The sequence below is a fragment of the Euphorbia lathyris genome, chromosome 6, assembly GCF_963576675.1.
Source record: "Euphorbia lathyris chromosome 6, ddEupLath1.1, whole genome shotgun sequence".
In the NCBI taxonomy this organism is placed as follows: domain Eukaryota; kingdom Viridiplantae; phylum Streptophyta; class Magnoliopsida; order Malpighiales; family Euphorbiaceae; genus Euphorbia; species Euphorbia lathyris.
The window spans coordinates 72842646-72859386 of NC_088915.1; the positions used below are offsets into that span (position 1 = coordinate 72842646).

Below are 16741 nucleotides of genomic sequence, written 5' to 3' on the forward strand. Positions count from 1 at the left end.
GATTATCTGTTGTATCTTGGGAGACGATTGTCAATAGCGACGACATCGTCTTAAGGAAACTGCTAATACAGACCTCAAATTTGTCTAACTCTTTCCTTTTAATTTTTAGTTTTATTATTAGTATGCTTTTTTTTGTGTTCTATTTGTTTTTTGGTTAATCACATCTAACATTCTTAAGACAGACGTAATTATTTGTCCAACATTCTTAAGACAGAGGTATTGTTTTCTTAAGAATCTAACATTCTTAAGACATATGTTGTCGCTTTTGACAATCGTCTCCCAGGATACAACACATTAGGCAAGCGAACTCTTACGGAGTGTATAATAGTTATCACCAGAGAAGAACAAAACAACAACGTACGGAGAGCAGAAATATTTGAGGAGTAATTTTTCAAAAGTGTGTAAATCTGATAGCTCCATCATGTATGTATAGAACTTGAATGGACATGTCTGTTCTCGAATGAACACGACTATTCATGAACGAACACTACTTTCACGAACTGACACGACTAACCATGAAAGAACACAATTGTTCATCAACAAGGATGACTATTGGAATTTATCATAATTTTATTTATATATATAAATTTTCCAACACTAAAGAATTATGATTTTTTTTTGAAATAAGAATTATGATTATTTATTATCTCTTTCACTCATTTTTATTATCTCTTTGGGTCATTTTTAAATACTTTAGTAAAAAAGAAATTAATTAATTAAAAACTTTAGTAAAAAAAGAAATTAATTAATCAAATGCAGCATTCGGTTTAAACAAATATCAGTAAGCAAATAAAATAAAAGAAAACAAAATTGTAAAAATTGGATTAATTAACTATAAATTTGTCACTAATAAAATGAAAAATGTAAGGTTCAAACAAAAAAAAATGTAAAATATATTATGTATTATGTATATACCATCAGTATATTAAGTGCACCATCATTGTATTTGTAGTATAATTATTCATTGGTTCATTGAATAAAAAAAAATAACAAAAACAAAAATTGGTAAGTTACAGAATTTGTTCAATTGGCTTCTGCTAATATTATTATGAAGAGGAAGAGGGGAGTTTGTCTTCCTTCTTCCTCCACCCGCTCGGTTAGATTTACTGTGTTTTTTTATTATTATTTTTTTTCCTGTTTGTATTTATATACTTCATCTGATCTTTTTATTCGCTTGAATTATATCAGTTCTCTATTATTCTTTCGTTTATACCTTTTTTGAATTTAGCACGAGCGGAAACTTATCTTGTTCGTAGATCAATAGATCTACGTGGTTGCTGTTATGGGTCCCGCCCATATTTAAGGTCCATTTAATATTAATTTTGGCCTTTTTGAGAAGCTAGGTTAATATGTATTTAAGTGAATTAATTATCATTTATTGAGACAAGCGAAGGAAGAAGAAAAGACACACACAAAAGAGATTTTCGGATTTGGCCTTTCTCTCTTTAGGTCAGTTCATGTTTTTATCGATTCCCGGAGATTGAACCGTTGGATGGTCACGATTTTTGGACAGGAGCTTCTAGACATATTGTTTCTTGTTCTCACCGGTGGGATTGCCGTTCGGAGGTCAGAAAGGTCTGTTCTTCTCTTTCTTGGTATTTGTCTACTTCTTCAAATCTCTTATTGTTTCATGATTGTTGGTGGGTTATAAACCTTTTGTAAGACTTTATTGGGTTTGTTTTGCCCTCAATTTTATCATAATAAGAGAAGTAGGGTGGACTCCTCAAACGTCCCGTGGTTTTTACTCTTCACACCGAAGAGGTTTTCCACGTTTAAATCTTGTGTTGTTGATTGTGGTTTTGGATTTCCATTCTTGTGGTTATAGTTGCTATTTTTGTTTGGACTTGGGTTGTGCTTTGGTTGATTGTTTGTTAGATTGATCCTTGTGGTGTTGTTATTGGTATTCCGCGTATTTAGTTGTTGTTATTGGTAACCCGTCTTTTGGGTCCTTCAATTGGTATCAGAGCAAGGTTAATTTTTGAAGTTAGCTATGGAATCTAATAGCAGTAATAGTTCCATGGTCAAATTAACATCAACCAATTATTCTATATGGAGACCTATGATGGAAGATTTGTTATTTTGCAAAGATTTATATGACCCAATTGATGCAGAAACCAAAGAGGATGGTAGTTTGTCCAAACCAGTCAAACCAGAAACATTGGAAGATAGAGAATGGGAAAAGTTGAAAAGAAAGACTTTAGGGACTATCAGACAATGGGTTGATATTAGCATTTTCAACCATGTTTCTCAAGAGTCCGACCCATATGATTTGTGGAAGAAATTAGAGGGTCTTTATGAAAGAAAGATTGCTCATAACAAGGCTTCTTTGATTAAGAGGCTTGTTAATTTGAAGTTGAAAAGTGGAAAGTCAGTTTCTGAACATCTTAGTGATTTTCAAGATATAATCAACAAACTTACCACTATGAAGATTATTCTTGATGATGAGTTGCAGGCTTTATTTCTGTTGAGTTCATTGCCAGATAGTTGGGAAACTCTTATTGTGACTATTAGTAACTCTGCTCCATATGGTGTACTTTCTTTGGATGTGATTAAAGAGAGTATGTTTAATGAAGAGATAAGAAGAAAGGAGATGGGAGTTGATAATTCACAAGCTCTGGTTGTTGAGAACAGAGGTAGAGGCAAGAGTAGAGGTCCAACGAGGCGTGGTAACTCAAGAGGTAGGTCTAAGTCCAGAGATGGGAAAGAGCCTATGGTATGTCATCACTGCAACAAACCGGGTCACATAAAGAAATATTGCTACCGTTGGAAAAGAGAACAAGGCAAGAAGCAAGATTCTCAGAAGGAGGGAGATGATAAAAATACTGCAGCTGTCACTTCTAAAAGTGATGATGATGTTTCTTTGATTTGTGCAACTAGTGAGTGTCATCATGTTGATGGTTCAGGCACAGAGTGGCTTGTTGATACAGGAGCTTCCTATCATTGTGTTCCTAGAAAGGAATACTTCTTGAACTACAAAGCAGGAGATTTTGGTAGTGTCAAGATGGGAAATCAGAGTTCGGCAAGCATTGTTGGCATGGGTGATATTCGGGTGAAGACAAGTGTTGGATGCATGCTTATATTGAAGAAAGTGCGCCATATTCCCGATATACGCCTTAACTTGTTGTCTGCAAATGTTCTTGATCTAGAAGGATTCAGACATACCTTTGGAGATGGCAAATGGAGATTGTCCAAGGGTTCATTGACAGTTGCTCGAGGTGATTTGTGTTGTTCTTTGTATAAAACATACTTGAATGTATGTTCTGGTGAGCTAAATGCAGTTGAAGAAAAGAACTCTCCTAATTTGTGGCATAGAAGATTGGGACATATGACAGATAAAGGGTTAAAACTTTTGGCAGGTAAATCTCTTATTCCTGTTGATAAATCTGTTTCTTTTGACCCTTGTGATTATTGTTTAGCAGGAAAGCAACATAGAGCTTCCTTTTCTAAGAAGTCTACAAAGAAGGAAGGAAAGTTGGAGTTGATACACTCTGACGTTTGTGGTCCTTTAGAGGTGGAGTCTCTTGGTGGCAGTAAATATTTTCTCACTTTTATTGATGATGCTACTCGGAGAACTTGGGTTTACATGTTGAAGACAAAGAGTGAAGTGTTTGAAACTTTCAAGAAGTTTCACGTCATGGTAGAAAGGGAGACAGAAAGAAAATTGAAGTGTCTTCGATCTGACAATGGTGGTGAGTACACTTCTAAAGAATTTGAGAATTATTGCTCACACCATGGAATTAGACATGTAAAAACTGTGTCTGGCACCCCTCAACACAATGGTGTAGCAGAGAGAATGAACAGAACAATTGTGGAGAAAGTGAGATGTATGCTTAGAATGTCCAATCTTCCAGAGACATTTTGGGCTGAAGCTGTTAATACTTCAGTGTACTTGATCAATCGTTCACCATCAATTCCTCTTGGCCTTGAGATACCCGAGAGAGTATGGAAGGGTAGAGATCCTACTTATTCACATTTGAGAGTCTTTGGATGCAAGGCATACATGCATGTGCCAAAAGAATAGAGATCAAAGCTTGATTCTAAGACTAATCCTTGTGTATTCGTTGGCTATGGTGATGAGGAGTATGGTTTTAGACTCTATGATCCAGAGAAGAAGAAAGTGGTGAGAAGCAGAGATGTAGTATTCTTTGAGCACGAGATGGGCTCAGAACTTCTGAGTACAAGGTACACTTCTACTCCAGATTTGTCTTTTGATATTACTGATACTTCTTCTGTTTCTATTCATATTCCTGTTGAGCAGCCAACAAATGAGAATGTTGAAGCAACACTTGATGGTGTTGAGGAGGTACACCCAAATGAAGATGGTGATGCACCAGAATTTGATAATGATGGTGATGGTGTACCAGAATTTGATGATGTTCCACATGATGATCAGAATGATATAGAGGATGTTCATGAGCAGGGGGAGCAGCCAGCTCCTTTGGTGGAAGAAGCACCGGTTCGAAGGTCAACTAGAGAAATAAAACCTTCTACGAAATATCCAAGCTCGGAGTTTATTCTTGTAACTGATGAGGGGGAGCCAGAGAACTTTGAAGAAGTGTTGTCTAGTAAAGACAAAAATCTTTGGCTTGATGCTATGAAGGAAGAGATGGATTCCTTGAAAAAGAATGAAACATATGTGCTTGTGAAGCCTCCTAAAGGCAAGAAGGTCTTGAAAAACAGATGGGTTTTCAAGAACAAGAAAGATGGTGATAAGATAGTGAAGCGCAAAGCCAGATTGGTGGTAAAGGGTTGCAATCAGAAGAAGGGCATTGATTTTGATGAGATCTTCTCTCCTGTTGTCAAGATGACATCTATAAGAACTGTTTTAGGTTTAGCTGCAAGTCTTGATTTGGAGTTGGAGCAGCTTGATGTGAAAACTGCTTTCTTACATGGTGATTTGCATGAGGAGATATATATGGAGCAACCTGAAGGGTTTGAAGAGAAGGGAAAAGAAAAGCTTGTTTGCAAGTTGAAAAAGAGTCTTTATGGGCTCAAACAGGCACCAAGGCAGTGGTATCGGAAGTTTGATTCTTTTATGACAAAAAATGGTTATAATAGAACTTCAGCAGATCCTTGTGTGTATTTTAGAAATTTCCCTGGAGGTAAATTTATTATCCTTCTTTTATATGTGGATGATATGTTGATAGTTGGATAAGATGCAGGGATGATTTCCAACTTGAAGAAGGATTTGTCCAAGTCATTTGACATGAAAGACTTGGGTCCAGCTAAGCAGATCTTAGGCATGGAGATAGTTCGTGATAGAAAAGCTGGAAAGTTGTGGCTATCACAAGAAAAGTATATTGAATGTGTGCTTGAAAGGTTTAATATGAAGAATGCCAAGCCTGTTAATACACCTTTAGCAGCTCACTTCAAGTTGAGTAATAGAGCTTGTCCTAAGTCAGATGAAGAAAAAACGAGTATGTCTTCTGTTCCTTATTCATCTGCTGTTGGTTCTTTGATGTATGCTATGGTTTGTACTAGACCAGATATTGCACAGGCTGTTGGTTTGGTGAGTAGATACTTATCTAATCCGGGTAAGGTTCATTGGGAAGCTGTTAAGTGGATTTTCAGATATTTGCGTGGTACTTCCAAATTGAGTTTGTGTTATGGAGGTGGCAAACCGATTCTTGAGGGATATACAGATGCAGACATGGCTGGTGATCTTGATAATAGAAAGTCTACCTCAGGTTATGTGTTTACATTTTCAGGGGGAGCCATTTCATGGCAATCCAAGCTACAAAAGTGTGTAGCATTGTCCACTACTGAGGCAGAGTATATAGCAGCTGTGGAAGCGTGTAAAGAGATGATTTGGTTGAAGAGGTTTCTTCAAGAGTTGGGTTTGAAGCAATGTGAGTATGTGACATTCTGTGACAGTCAGAGTGCTATGGACTTGAGCAAGAATGCCATGTATCATGCTCGTACCAAGCACATTGATATCAGATATCATTGGTTGCGGAATGTGATTGAAGAGAAAGAATTGCTGTTAAAGAAAGTCCACACAGATAAAAATGCAGCAGACATGTTAACCAAGGTGGTTCTCGGAAGCAAGCTTGAGCTTTGTAGTAAGCTCTCCGGGATGAGATTCAAACGTTGAAGAATTTGAGTTTTTCTTCTCTCCGTGATGGGCTGGAGGGGGAGATTGTTATGGGTCCCGCCCATATTTAAGGTCCATTTAATATTAATTTTGGCTTCTTTGAGAAGCTAGGTTAATATGTATTTAAGTGAATTAATTATCATTTATTGAGACAAGTGAAGGAAGAAGAAAAGACACACACAAAAGAGATTTTCGGATTTGGCCTTTCTCTCTTTAGGTCAGTTCACGTTTTTGTCGATTCCCAGAGATTGAACCGTCGTATCGTCACAATTTTTGGACAGGAGCTTCTAGACATATTGTTCCTTGTTCTCACCGTTGGGATTGCCGTTCGGAGGTCGGGAAGGTCTGTTCGGAGTTGGGGCAGATTGTAGACTGATTTCTTCTCTTTCTTGGTATTTGTCTACTTCTTCAAATCTCTTATTGTTTCATGATTGTTGGTGGGTTATAAACCTTTTGTAAGACTTTATTGGGTTTGTTTTGCCCTCAATTTTATCATAATAAGAGAAGTAGGGTGGACTCCTCAAACGTCCCGTGGTTTTTACTCTTCACACCGAAGAGGTTTTCCACGTTTAAATCTTGTGTTGTTGATTGTGGTTTTGGATTTCCATTCTTGTGGTTATAGTTGCTATTTTTGTTTGGACTTGGGTTGTGCTTTGGTTGATTGTTTGTTAGATTGATCCTTGTGGTGTTGTTATTGGTATTCCGCGTATTTGATTATTGTTATTGGTAACCCGTCTTTTGGGTCCTTCAGTTGCAACAAAAGAAAGGATTTACATCCGAATGTTCACAATGACTTAAATGATGATGAGTGGATTGCAGATGCTTTTTTACGAATTTGGATTTATGAGAAGTATATTTTTTTCTTCTTCTTTTATGATTTTAATCTCTTTTATGGTTATTTATTCTCTTTGTAGTCATTTTAGTGCCTTTAGGGATCTTGTAAGGTTTTCATACCTTATGTTTGTTTTTTGTACTTGGTGTTTGTTCATCTATTGAAGATACAACTATTTCCATCAAAATAAAAATAAAAATATTATTATTACTTTAATGAATGCCATCTGTTTACAGCATCAAAATTACAGAAATACAATGGGAGTGGGGTTTGGTGAAGGTCCTGTATATGTATATATAGCTTATCAGTTTGCTGAAAGAGAGGAAATAATCATCTATATGGCTACTCTGGCTGAGATTGCACATGTCGCCGGCGATGATGACTTAAACATAAGGGTGGAGGTGTTTTCTCCCCTAGTTATGGTTGATCGCCGGCAACATTGTGCAATCTTAGCCACCAGAGTAGTCTTTCTTTCTTTCTTAGCACGCAAATCAAACAAGAAAATACAGCCTCGGTGGGGTTTGGTGAAGGTCCTATATATGTATATATATAGCTTATCAGTTTGGTGCAACAGAAGACAAAATGATCTATATGGCTACTCTGGCTAAGATTGCCCATGTGGCCGGCAATGACTAAACATAAGAGACAAGGTTTTTCCTCCCCTAGTTACTGTTGATCGCCGGCCACATTGTGCAATCTTAGCCATCGGAGTCTTACTTTTTTTGTCTTTTTTTTTCTTTTATTTACTGGAGTCTGAAGTTAAACAAATTATTTTAATTTTCACCAGATGTGCAGGGACTATGATTGAGAACTGTTTGATACTCTTTCCTCGAGGAAGGGGTTTGATTATGGTGACTTCTAGGTTTATCAATGGCTATAGTGAAATATTTTTAAGGCTTTAACAATGCCATATCCTCTTGGTTAAATGAATTTCTTATTGTAAGAATGGTTAATAGCAGAGAACATTGGCAGATGAAATGGAATTGTCTGAATTTGGTGAAATTTTATTATTTTGTTCATAAAAAAACCAATTGAAGGCTCAAATTCAGTACTTGTTTGATAATGAAATGGCTGCTCATTTATGGGCTTGTTCTTACAGGTAGAATTAGAATGAGAAGAGAAGCATGCAATTTGATTTTGTTTTACTATTTGATTATGTGAGTGCTTTGGATATTATGCTGCGGTCAAATATTAATGGGTTTCTTTTAATAGTCAGGGTTGAATTTTAAATATTGTTGTGCCTCTCCCTTGTTCTCCTCTTGTCATTTCAGTGTGTTGGCTGCGACCTCTGGCCGGGTGGATAAAATGCAATCTATAGAATGCCACTGGCCTTCCGCAGAGGATCTTTTGCTTTACCCATTACTAACTCTTTCTAATTGGTTGGCTGAGTTGAAAAGTGCAATTTTCACTGTCAAGAACGCTTGGGAGAAGAACTGGCGTCATCTTTGGTTAGAAAGTGACTTGAGTTATGTTGTACGTTTGTTTGAGAGTCGCTCTGAGGTCCCATGAATTGTTCGTCAAGACTGACTGCTTTGTCTTTCTTAATTATCTTCCATGACATTCGTGGTACCATATGTATCTATAGGGAAGGTAAGTGAGCTGCTAATTCACTAGCAAAGTTTGCTCACAGCGAGCCTCATTGGTGGGATTTCCACCTAGATTTTTATAATTCTTTTATTTTATCTGATTTCTCTGGCATGGAAAATATAAATTCTCCTAAGACTGAAAAATATAGATTTTCCTAAGACTATACTCTTTCGATTTCTTTTTTATTAGTATAATTGGCTTAAGAGGGTTTTGCGGTTGGCTTGGGGGGTACCGGCCTAGTCAGGATGTCCTGGCCCCATGTTGTTCTCTTTCCCCTACATTTTACTAAAAAAATGTTGGATTTTTCCATTAATATTTAATATCATATAGTTTAATATCTTTGTTAATTTACGTAGCTAATGTGAAATATGAACTTTCATGTGTATTTTCAAAACTATATATTATAAAAATTCAAACTATATCTCATGTATTATATAAGAGTGCATTGCATTCAGAAATGTAGTAGTTTACTATTAAACATGGATTAAACAATAATACAGGGACTTGACATAAAAAAGAAGAAGAAACATTGAATCCCACTTGTCTTTATACCATCAAAATTACAGAAATACTTTATACAGTCGGAGTGGGGGCTGGTGAATGTTATATATATATATATATATATATATATATATATAGCTTATAAGCTGAAATAGAAGATAAAATCATTTACACGGTTAATACGGCGATGACTAAACATAAGAAATGAGATGTTTTCTCCTCTAGTCATGGTTGATGGCTAGCGCATTGTGCAATCTTAGCCACCAAGGTAGTTTCTCCTCTAGTCATGGTATTATAAAAATTCAAAACAAGGTATTTTCATTAAAGTGTAGTCTGTAAAATTAGAACTGAAAATAGTACTAGATTCCTTTCCTTATCCAATACAAAGTTCCATTTGCCATGTATTCGAAAACTAAAAGCCTTTGGGTTACTTGTCCAATATGTATTTCCTCTTGATTGCCACTTCACTTACGTCACAAGTGGCAGCAGATTGCAGCTATCAACTCAGAAGTCACAAGTGGCAGCAGCAAGTTCAGCTAGAGTGAATTCTTTTTCTCTATATAGTTTATAGATGATTTCAAGAAACTTTTGTATATAAAAGATCAAAGGCAAAGAATATAGGCCAAGTAGAGACTTGAACAAAATTATCAGTGTTTCGAGACAAATACACTAACCCAATGATGTTAGCACGAATTGGGACTGAAGTCTCTTTTGCCTTTTTATCTTTCTAAATCTTTATATGTACAATCATGGACATCGTTTTTTAACTGTTTTTCTCAGAGCTGTGGACGAGGAAATTTCATGTTTGTGATGTGAATACCATTTCATGTTAGAGCTTACATGGAGTCAGCAGTTTTGGACGAGCTAGTGCATAGCTCTGATATGCGGCTCTAAATATCTTGGAGCCAGTTAAAATCATGGCATATGTTGCATTTCATTGTGCAACAAGAAATATTATTAACTTGGAGCCAACTTTGTTTCTACTAAGTTTCGATGAAAATGAAACTAGAAAAGCATAATTTTTCACAAAATTGGAGAAGGGTTATGTGAAAATTTCTAAATTTATGTGGACCAAACACAGGCTGCTTAATTCTTCATCAGAGTCAGTGTGCTAAATTTTAAATATTGAACAAGTTAGCTTTGAAAATTGAGCCTCAATGTACTAAATTTTGCACCCCTTTTGATCTCTTACAAAGCCATATAGATTGGAACCATAAATATTATGGACGTTACCAGTTTTTTTAAACTAATTTAACAGGGAGTAAACTAAATCGAATTTAATCTCATTTTACACTCAACCCTGACCCTCAGTTATAAAAATACCCTTACAACAAACATAATTAACCTTACTTAACATAGCTTCGGACGTTATATAGTATATGATACTATATCTCAAAACTTCAGCTTCACTGTGCAAGTTTATTCAATTGCATCTTCTAAATTGATTTATAAACAGTACATGTTCAGACTCAAAGAAAGTATGATGGAACTACCTGCCTCTCAGCTTAAAACTCTAGGTAATGAAACCACAAAGATGTAGACGTTACATGTTCTATGGTTGGAAGATATACCAAGCAGCTAAATCTAGTGCCAGTTTGCATTTCAGGATATAAGCCTCTTTATAAACCTCCAATGGCTAACATGGCTCCCAATATTAATAAAGCTAATCATTAAAAACAGCCAAAATGCCTGTTACAAATTAGCCTATGGAGGCTTGCCAGAGTCAAAAATTAAACCAAAGTCAACCATAAAAGTAAGCAATGCATCTATATTTTAAGAAGCAAAATATAGAAGAAATTAAGAACAACTAATACAAAACAAAGATGCTTCAAGAAAAGAATGCAAAGGGCACGAACGGCTTCATAATCATCAACTTTAAACTCCAACAAGCAGGGAGGTACCCGCAGCACCAGTGGTGGTGATTAATTGAGATTTTTAATGGCTTTATGAAGCTCTCAGTAAACTTCCTCCTTTCTATAACCCTTGTTCCAGAAAATATTGTGCGCTAAAACTGGCAAACGGTTTTTCTCTGGAAATTACAACTTTAAGTGTGGTGGTTGCATTGTGATTAATCAATTCGAAGATACAATCATCGCTAACTTTCAAATGATTATCTTCTACAAATTTCCTCCAACGACGACATAGCCTAGCTACTTTAATTCCACCTATTTTTATCTCCACATATTCAACTGACCAAGTTCTTTGGTCCACAGAATTCAGAATTATATTTTTTTGCTCTTTGTTGATATATTTCTTGGCAAACCTACTTGGTATAACCTGCACAAAACATAAAGGATAACAATGATAAATTTTTCATGTTTGTTTGTTGTGTAAAAGTCCATCCTGTTTTTTATTTTATATTTGTTTTTAAAATAATTGTTAGCTTAATGTTATTCAAAGTTGTTCAAGTGGACCAATTTATACATAAATATGAAAGAATAAAATAACGAGATTAATGAAATATGTGATTTTAAAATGATTTTACAATTTTAAGAATTGATGTTTACCAAGAAACTATCAACATAGGATGACTGTATTATAATCGTGAATAAAGGATTTTCCGGTTGGAAATTGGACAGTGCTTTTTCAACAGCCTTCTTTTTTTCTTCCTTAAGTATTTAGAAATATGACGTAACCTTCTAGTTATAAGAATGGAAATAACATACCTTCAGCTTGATCCTTTGTGTTAAATGTTGTTGCAAAATCCTGAGGTTTTTCGAATTGTTCATCAGATTAGCATTTGATGGCAAGATTTCAGCAGAAACATCACTTTCTGATTCAACAACTTCAATTTTTCTCTATTCTATCTCTGTGGCAGTGTTGTCTAATATGATGACATTGAATTCAGCGGCACTCTTATCATATTCAAATACTACAAGATATCCATGATCAAGTGAGTAAAATTCAACGAACTCTTTCCATCCATTTTGCAGCCAAAACGCGCCCTCACTTTTCGAAATGTCAACTTTCCATTTTTGACCAGAAGGCGCCTTCAAGATTATTGGACTTGAAAGATAACAATAAGATAATTAAATGCTAACCACAATAAAAGTATTTTACTAGACAAAATATAATATCATATCATTTTATTTGATAATATATGAAGGAATGTGACAAAACCAAGATCTTAAACATACAAAATAACTCAAACATTAGTCTAATAATTACCAAAACCAGCTTACAAACTCAAACATTTCATATCCAAAGAAATTAAGCCAAATATCACATAGACCCTAATACACCAAGATACAATAGGACTGACCAAAAACTCTATGCACTGGCAAACCACGAACTATAATTTTCTTCTAACTATAATATTCTCAATAGCAAAGTCTGAAACTTCTCCAGATTCTAAAATGTCTCAAGAATATGAAAACGTTTTTTAAAGAGTATCCATTTTGTAACCATTGAGAAGGCTGAAGAAAAGCAAAGCACAGCCATAAACCAAGAAACATCAGAGATGGGAAACATACTACACCTACTCTTCCTCCGACTATTAAATCCTATCAAGTCCCAAAAAAGGGAGATTGATTCACCTTATTCAAAAACTATTTCATCAGTTTGGCAATTGCAAATATTTCTTTTTCCCTAGTCATAAATTCAAAATCACATCTCAATTGATGAAAAGGAAATCAAAAGTAAAGACAAAGCCATAAAGTAAGAAAATCAATCGCAATTACCTCCTTTGATATGAATCAGTTGAAATTGGGAGCAGTTTGAGAGGAAGTCAAGGAATTGAATATGTATGAGAGGAAGCGGTGTCAAGATTGAGAAGAAATTGGGAGCATTTTGATGTCCGAGTATAACCTAAAATGTTTGGAGTTGAAAGGGCAAAGACTTCAGGAAGACTTAAAGGATCCTTTTTATTTTTTGAGTCCTTTTACATTTGACTAATACAATTAATTGATTTTGGGGAGAAAATGGAGGAAAAAAATTACAAATCTTCAAAATTTACACATACACATAAATTGCTAATGTGATAAACTATACACATGCTTACCTTTAATTCTTTTTTAATTGTTTTTTTTACCTTTATGGATTTTATACTAACCATAGCCTATACTTATGTAAGGTTTTATTTCTTATTTTTCTTGATGTACGCACTTTTATATATATATATATATAAAATATATAGACATGCTTTTGTTTCAACTTTTAGATTTTAGATATAGATTGATAGATAGATATGTAATATAATAAAAATTGGATAAAAGTATCATAACATGGTTATTATGTTTAGAACGGTCCTGAAATTAATCATGTGAAACAAAGGCTATATAATTATAAATTTGAATGTGTAAATTACTTGAAGCTAGGCACAGATAAAAAAAAAAGATAAAGGGAGGAGGGAGATGCAGGAAAATGAAAGAATAATGAAATTTTCTTTCTTTTTTAAAAGGATGGAACAGAGGAAGATGTTATTTAAAAGGTAAAATAATGATGATTCATGAAACCAACTGAGCTGAATCATAAGCACGGGCCCATCCCAAACTTAAGCCCATGGTTCAAGATTAAATGGGCTCCTAATAAGGGCAAGGGCTAACCGTCCCGAAATCCCAACAAGGTACTAAACCACCCACTCAGAGAAACGGGACCACGTTTGTGACTACGTGGAGGACGTGGCACAGAAAGGGTAACCGCCCTCGGCGGTTACCTAGAAAGACTTATAAAAGAAATAAGAAAGCCAAGGGAGAGAGGTTCACATTTTTTTCCTCAATACGATTATCAATCTACTAAATTCCACACAAAACTGACTTGATCGTCGGAGAGTTTTCCCGGAGATCCTGTCTCCGGTTTTGTTTTGCAGGTAACTACGACGAGGATCATCCAATCAAATCCGGCAAGTTATCATTGGTGCGGTGAACGTGGACCTTTTTTACCAACATCTGGTTAAAGGTACACCAAGAACATGTCAGAGCCATCACGAACAACCGGAGTTACAACCAGATCAACTAGTACGAACTCAAGAGGTCCACGGACTGTGAGTTCGCAGCCTGCGAGTACACAGCCTGTGATACCCAGCTCGACGAATCCTTCAGGACAGTTGAGTCCATTATTGGAGGTCCAAGTGCAAACTGAGATGGAGATGTCGAATAGTGAGTTTGTGCAAATGGCAGGACATGTCTTGGCTACGAATATGAGCCAAGCGGCTGGAGATCGAATGATTAGTTTATTAACTGTAATCGCAGATCACAATACCGCTGTAGCGGCTGCCCCACAAAAACCCGTTGTCACTTCGATACAACCCTCGACTATTCCTACCGTATCTACGCTTCCGCATTCATCTCAAGAGACGAATCGGGTGGGTCCGAGTAGTCGCATGACACCACGTAGCCATCCAGGTAACTACTCGCACCAAGATCCTAATATGACGGTCCATCCGACCTGGCAAACATCCCAACCGATGTCAGGAATGCAAGGAATTTTTCCGCTACAACAAACGGAGCCTTTTGTCCACAGACATTCAGAGTTGATGACATCTGGAGCGAATGTGTCTGGACGGGAGCACACTTGGAATTTTGATCCTATGACTGGACAGCGGTTAGACCCACAGCGAGAACAAGTGTCAGCACAATATGGCAGGTGGATATCACCCAGAATTCACCAGCAGCGGATGGAAGAAGTTCGGCGGGAACCCAATACTGAATTGGAAGATCAACTGCGAAGCATGATGGAGCGAATGGGGTACACCCCTAGGGCGAGAGCAGTGGTGCAGAGTGATTCGCCTTTTGCCCCATCGTTGCGGGAATTTATCCCAGATCATAGAATAAAAGCGCCGGCGATACCTAAATACTATGGGGATCCAAATTCTGACCCTGAGGCGCATGTCAGGAACTATAGAGAGTTAATGGATGTTGCAGGAGCAAGTGAAAGCATAATTTGTCGATTGTTCTCGACCACTTTTGGCGGAGCAGCATCCGATTGGTTTCGGTCTCTACCTACTGAATCTATTCACAACTGGACTCAGTACAGTCGTGATTTCTGTGCAAAGTTCGTGGGCTGTAAAGCGACAGATGTGACGGATAGGCAGCTGAAAGAGATCAAACAGAGAAATTATAATTCCCTAAGGGAATTTGTTGTAGCATTCAATGATATTCTGGTGCGGTTGCAGAACCCAGATATCGTGAGCATTGGCAACATAATGGCAGATGGAACCACGGATTGGAGCATGCGGGAGGAAATCATCCGCAACAAACCACGCACAGTGGCCGAACTCATGAAGATAGCAAAGGAATTCATGGAAGTGGATGATGTTAACAGGGAACATAAAGCTCAGACCCGGCGAGAAAGAGATGCGGCTAGATCCACTTCGGACAATCGGCGCCATCAAAATCAAACCCAATCTAGGGGTAATTTTGTTCGGAAAGGCGATCGCTCCTCTCAAGGGGGGGGGATATCAAACACCATTGAACACGACTCGCCATGAGGTGTTACTTTGGATTGAAAAAAACCCCCTGAAGAAGGATGTGCAGTTTCCTGAGGCGAAAGGTCGAACCAGTTTGGGGCGATATCCTAACAAATACTGCAGGTTCCACAGATTGAACGGCCATGACACGAATGATTGCTACGAATTGAAGAGGGAGATTGAAAAGCTGATTGAGAGAGGAAAACTGAGTCAATTCGTTAGAAAAGAAACAATTGATGAAAAAGCAACACTCCCGCGTGAGATAGAAGCAAGGCCAGAAAAGAAGCAGAAAAAAGGAGTGATTAACGTAATAGCAGGCGGGATCTATGAGCCTCCAACAAAAAGGGCTCGCCGTGAACAGCGAAAAAGCAACACGAGTAGGGGGGATGCCCTCAATTATTCATTTGCGCGAATCACGGAGCCGCATGCGGATGCGTTGGTGATTACGGTGGCCATTGAAGGATGGGACGTCAAGCGGGTCCTTATTGATACAGGCAGTTCTTGTAATGTTATTACTCGAACTGCATTCAACCAGTTGGGAATTAACGATGAGCGAGTAGAACATACGTTCATGGATGTAACTGGTTTTGGAGGTCAATCATCTCAAACAAGTGGGCAGGTGGTGTTGGAGATAGAAATGGGCGATAAGAATCTAAAATGGAGAGGTGATCTAGAATTCGCAATTGTTGATCTCCCATTGGCCTATAATATAATTCTGGGGCGTCCGTTCCTGTCGGAAACGGAGTCGCTCATTTCAATGAAGCATTTGACATTGCATTTGCCAACACACCAAGGGCGAGTCATTGTTGAGGGTGATCAACTTATATCTCAACAAGCTTATACATTGTCACTTGAAACAAAGCCAGATGAAGAAGATAAAGTTGATGAGAAGTTGCCAGCTGAAGCGTTAGGAGAAACAGAACTATTCGCCATTTCAAATGATAAGAAAGTAAGGATAGCGGCAGGACTTCCAAAGGAAACGAAGAAAGCCATTACCGAGGTGTTGATCCAATGCGAGTCGGCATTCGCCGCCCCAGATGAAGTGCTGAAAGGGATAAGTCCAGAAATAGCAACACATCGTTTGAATGTGGACAAAAGTGCAACCCCAATGCGACAGAAAAAGAGAGGACATGCCCCAGAGCGGCAGAAGGCGATTGAAAAAGCAGTGGCGGATTTGCTAAAATCAGATGCAATTCGAGAGGTCACTTATCCGGAATGGCTAGCCAATGTGGTGCTAGTCAAAAAGCCGAATGGAACGTACAGAATGTGCGTAGACTTCAAAGATCTGAATAAAGCTTGTCCGAAGGATATGTATCCGCTA

At 37.2% G+C, this 16741-nt stretch overlaps 1 long non-coding RNA gene across 1 annotated transcript; it reads right to left on the bottom strand.

The window, feature by feature from the left end:
- Positions 1-10678: 10678 nt before the first annotated feature.
- Positions 10679-12899, bottom strand: LOC136233988 (uncharacterized). Its single transcript, XR_010691010.1, has 3 exons — positions 12695-12899; positions 11681-12020; positions 10679-11291 (listed from the first exon to the last, which is right to left on the bottom strand). It is a non-coding gene; the product is annotated as an uncharacterized lncRNA (long non-coding RNA).
- Between the last annotated feature and the right edge of the window lie 3842 nt (positions 12900-16741).